The following is a 6000-nucleotide window of genomic DNA, read 5'->3' on the forward strand; positions in this document are numbered from 1 at the left end:
TGGAGCCATGAGCAATTCAAATTAAAACCAAGTTTAAATATAAACAATAAGATCTGGATATTTTAATCATATTCAAAATGTTTTAGTTATATTTTCTCAAAAAACCTTTTCCAAATGTAACGTTTTTAAATGAAAAATAAATATATAAATAAAAATGAGATCAGTACTGTTTATATAGAAGTCAACAAGTGTCACCAATCAAAGGAATTAAACTTAAAATTAAATAAAGGACATTTGTAAATAGATGTTCAATCAAGTTTTAAGAAACAAAAACAAATAACACAACATTGAGAGTACTGGGTCTTTACCACTAGAAAAAATTCAGGGGCTTTTTTTAATACTCAATTTTTCCTCTCCAATTCTCCATTTTGACATTACCTTAACTTTAGACCATCATCCACAGTTTCAGCTAATTATTTAGGTGCAATAAGATGTTTTTTAAGTGTTTACCATTTACTGGTTGGTAACAATAAACAGATATGCGTTCCCTGGCCGGGGAACCAAACGCCAGATCTTTACGGCAAGACTGTCCGGAGTGTTTTGTTTTGTCAGATGCTAACCACTAGACCTTCAGCGACATTCGCACATCGCACATTATATCGCACATCGGGTAACACATCGGAAGGGACTGTCTGGGACTGTGTTTCATTGGTTCTCGTCATACCTTTCTGGGGGCAGTTTCAGTGTATATGCCAATCTAATGAGGTCTGAATCGGCGGATCTGTAGTGTGGAGTCCCTCAAGGTTCTGTTCTGGGTCCTTTATTTTTTTTGCTGTACTTGATTCCCCTCGGTATAATCATTCAGAGATTTCCTGATGTTTCTTACCACATTTTTGCTGATGACATCCAGCTCTACTGCTCCTTTGATCCAACTGAGCTCCAGAGGCTAAACCGCTTAGTCAATTGTTTGCCAGAAATCAAACAATGGCTGAGTGAAAACACGTTGGAGCTAAATGTGGACAAAACTAAAACTCTGGTTATTGCTCCTGATGATAAGGTTCCAGGGTTGAGTCAGTACTTGGGTGACTTAGGTCAGTGTATCAAACTGAGCCTGAGAAACCTGGGTGTTGTATTGGACAAAGACATGTCTCTAGTTCAACACTGCAGAAAACTGACCAGAAACTGTTTCCTTCAACTGAGAAAAATCTCTAAATTTAGGAAAATGATGTCACAACATGATCTGGAGCTTGTAATCCATGCATCTGTGTCTTCTCGTTTAGACTATTGTAACAGTTTGTTTTCATATATTAACAAGAAGGAACTGTCTCGCCTGCAGTTGATACAGAACTCTGCAGCAAGAATTCTGACCCGCTCTAGTAGAAGAACTCACATTTCACCAATCCTTATTTTTTTTATTCGTGCAGGCTTTTTCCTGTTTTTCTGGAACTTTTTCTGGACTGTGTTATTCTCGGTGTTATCTTGACCTTTTAAGTATATATTTTATTGAGTATTATTTTGATTGTTTAAGCGCTTTGTGACCCTGGTCTGGAAAAGCGCTCTATAAATATAAATTACTTACTTACTTACTTACTTACTTACATCTGGATTTGGCAGAATAACAACCCATTGGAATTCTTCCCTTTTCCTGTTTTTTGTTCCAACCCGTTATCTTAACAATTACATCCTTTCACTGGACGCTGGTGTTAAGAGTCTATTTTAATAATGAACCTCTATTTCAGGAGGTTTGATTAAGTTGTCGTGTTCAGCTGCGGTTGTGGTGAATCAGTGTCCTCGCCGCTCAAGTGGTGCTGCAAATGCTGGACCTGGCTGATAAGAACATATCGACACATCACTCAACATCCTTTTTTAGCTTTATTCTGCTAACAGGAATATGGATTTAAAAATAAAGTGATATGATCAGTTTGATTCTGAAGAGTTGCCATGAGTTTTTTTGGTATATGGTTTTGTGGAGGCTAGAATAGTGTAGCGCCACCTATAGATCTGAAGACCATTAGTTCCTACTTACTTTATTAAGACATATGCATTTACCTTGACTATTGTGGGCATGTAAACATGATTCAGCTGAGAACACAAGAATAATTAATTTAAAGCATATCATGGGGAAAAAATCTGTCTGCAGTTTAATTTTCTATTCTATATTTTTGGTTGTTGCTGGTGGTAATGTCTTTATATTTTCACCTCCATCTTTTGAAAATATGTTTTGAACCTTCAAGCCATCGTTCTAACTAATATATCTGCAGGTTTTTCTCAAGGATCACCTTCAATAGCAGATGAAAGGGTCAGATGTAGGATGAAGAATAGTGTTTTGATTGTGCACAGTTGAAGGACATATCGTATCATTGAAGTACTGAAAATGTTGAATGACACACTGAGTGATGCACAAAGGTATAGTAGGCAGAAGGTCGGCAGAATCAGGTAAAATTGTCCAGACAAGGTTGTCGTTGTTCTCTGAAGGCTAGACTGACACAGAAGCTGTTTGTGTGGTTTGGAAAAGCGAGGCCATGCCCGGACATTTATTGTCTACTTTCCCTCTGAGTCTGTTTTTTTTTTTTTATAGCATTTCCAGCAACAGCTCAGGGGCTCCATGATAAGCACTGGATGGACACGCTCTCAAACAGACTGAACAAGAAAACAGAGAAAAGACAATGGCAGATCACTCAAATGGAAAGGTTTCATCAGGAGAGTACATTTAAAGCCATAGAACAACTCAGTCTTATCTGTTCCACAACCTTGCAACAACCTGGTCACTCGGCGGATCAGGAGAAATTGAAGCGGTGAATATATCATCCTGCAACAATCTCGGTCCTGATCTGAGGCGGTCGTCTGCATCTGTTGCCTGGTACCTGCTTCTGAGAAGCCTTTCATCTATCATTCTTTTTTTTTTACTCTTTACTCTGACTCCAGCGAGGAAGCTACCGCTCCACACCCTGCAGAGAGAGCGTCTGTCGGACATATCGGAGTATTTGTGTTTGTCTCACAATTGTGAAGGATCAGACATTGATATGTCTTATCTATTGGCTGTGTCAAATTGAAATTGTCCGTGTATGTAACCTTCAGGCGTTGTAGATAAATCATCTCCCACACTCTCCAGATTGTTTATAAATGTCAGGTTAGGAGTCTGACATAAAGCTGTGAGCGCCGTCAAAGATCAGATATCAGATTTAGTTCCAAAACACAATCATTTTACTTGTACAAGGAGAGATTAATACAGAATATTCCCACAGTTTGTCACTCTGAAGTAAGAATTGTTTCGGCCCCATTTTTATACGGGAGACAAGAACGAAGTTTAAAATCGTAAAAACACAGACATGAATGAATTACAACCGGTCTTAAGTGAAGCATACAAGTTGGTGTTGTTCCGGATGGCTTTTCTTAACCTGGTATTTGTCCTTTCCAGACATTCGCACACATTCCATTCCTAACTCAAACCAAGCAGTGCCTTAAACAGTGGTCGCCAACCTTAATTGCACCATGGACCAGTTTAATGTTAGCACTATCTTTATGGACAGATAAAACAAAAATAAAGCCTCACGACCTACATAAACCTCTACTATTTTTTTGTGTAAGCTTGACCAAAATAGTATCTTAACATGACTAGAGTCACATGCTTATATTTCAAAAATAAAACATCTTTAAGAGAATAATAATCGGTACCGGTCTCCGGCCTGGTGGTTGAGGACCACTGCTCTGAAACACTAGCAATGATTAACATGTAAATACATGTTGCATAACACACTTTACACACTAGCGCAGTCATGTTACATCAATTAATCGATTTGTTTTTCTTTTAATTTATTACATGATTTCAGCAGGATAAATGTCTGATAATTAGCTCAAATATTTTTCTGCATTATAATGTATTACTTTTGTATGATACATATTAAGACATGAGTATTCATTAAAAGTACTACTGTCAGAAAATTAATTAATTATGAATTGTTTCCTATCTCACCCAAAAATAGCTAAGAAAAGTATGTGCATTTAAATCCATTATTGTGTCAGATGAAAATTGGTAAGTTTTGAACAGATGCAATTATACATTCTAAAAGAAATCAGGTCTGAAATACTTATATTTTCTCCCACATTTTTGTCTTCCTTCATCAAAACGTTAACTCTTGATAAATCGAGTGCCTTGAAATGTAGAAACATGTGATTATATTAGTTATAAGAGCCAAATTTCTTATCAGCGTTTGTGTGTTTACAAATGATCCTGCTTTCTGAATTATATTTAGTCACTTTAGTCATTTTTAGTCTTTATTTAGATTTTGGCAGAAAAAAACTTCTAATAAAATGACAGATTGCTTTTCAGAGCCGGTGATGTCTCCTGTGGTGGAAGGCCTTTTTCATCAGGTGCTGCTTTGGAAGCTTTTATGTCTATAACAGTAAATCTATTGACTCAAAAAAACACGAGCAGAGATTTACACTCCTTTTGACACCCCTCTGTATGTATGGCCTGTATTTAAATAAATCAAAAACATTTAAAAAAAAAGTATAAGTACTCCCCCAACCCGTGGCTTTGCGCCATATAAATTCAACTGTATTGTTTTGGTATTCCCAGGGCATTGGTTAGTGACATCTACAGAGAAACGTCAGCCAAGCATGTGACACAAGGCTGCTCTACAATTTGTTTTTACACAAGAATACATCCTACAAGCAAAATAAATGGAGTAACTGTATTATTATTTTGATACTACTACTACTACTGTAATGCTGCTGCTACCTATACTTCTAGTACTCCTAATACGATTACTACTACGACAACTATTACTGCTGCTACAAATGCTAATATTTCTACCATTATTAGTAGTACTACTACTACTACTACTACTACAAATACTACTACTACTAATACTATTACTACCATTACTGCTGCTGCTTCTACTACTACTGCTACTACTACTACTACATTTGTTATTATTACTACTACTACTTCTACTACTACTACTACTACTGCTGCTAGATCTACCTATTCCTCTACTACTGCTGCTACTTCTACTACTACTACTAATATTACTACTACTACTACAACTACTACTACTGCTAATACTACTGATGCTGCAATACTACTACTTTTAATACTTCTACAACTTATTCTACTACTACTACAACTACTACTACCACTACTACTACTTCTAGTAGATGTTATATTTTATAGATGCACAGGATTAATAACAACTGACCAAGTCCTCAGCTTTCTAATGGAGCTATTGTTGTCGAGCCAGTGGACTTTATGGTGATTTACATAGTGCTGAGCTCACCCGGGAGGAAATGATGCTCTCCCCAAAAACCCAGTCAAGCCTCACCGTAATCTATTTGAGCTGGAAATTAAAATCCCAGAATAAGGTTAGTGACAGAACCTTTATAAATGAGGGATAATAATAGCCAAAGAAAATTGGATGTAATATCAAGTTCTGGAGTTGTGTGAGAAGGAAGGTTTCCTTCCTTTTTCTTTTTTTTTTGATACAAATTGATGGATAGGTGGGAGGACAGCTACGCAGCGTAATGATACATGGAGTAGTTTGTAACCCAAAAGAGGTCGAACAATTGAACCCTGAAGATTCAAAGTGGGAGTTGCTCGTAAAACAGATTTAATGTCTTTAAATTATCACATAAAAGAGATTATGTGAGGTCATGACAATGAAGGATGACACTGGCTTGTTGTTTCAAAAACACTTTGAAACCACGCATTCGTCCCGAGCTCACCCTGAGCCGCCGTGGAGCTTTCAAGCTAAAAGCAACCCTGGTCCTTGAAAATATCACCTAAATGTCATCGTATCATCACCACTGAGCTGCACCTGCTGGGCCCAACTCTCTGGTGTTCTCGTCCACAAATGTTCGTCTGCATCTCCGTGCCGGAGCTGAAACGCCTGCCAAAAACTGCTTTTAAATTCAGTGTGACGAACACTTTTCAAGGATATCATCATCTCTTCTAGGCGGATTGAAAAAGAGAAATGACTGTAATGAAATAGAACATTTTCATATTCTTACATCTAATCATCAGAATCCAGTTTTTTCAACATGATAGAAGTAACAGAAAAA

The sequence above is a fragment of the Callionymus lyra genome, chromosome 10 (genome assembly GCF_982586985.1).
Source record: "Callionymus lyra chromosome 10, fCalLyr1.hap1.1, whole genome shotgun sequence".
In the NCBI taxonomy this organism is placed as follows: Eukaryota; Metazoa; Chordata; class Actinopteri; order Syngnathiformes; family Callionymidae; genus Callionymus; species Callionymus lyra.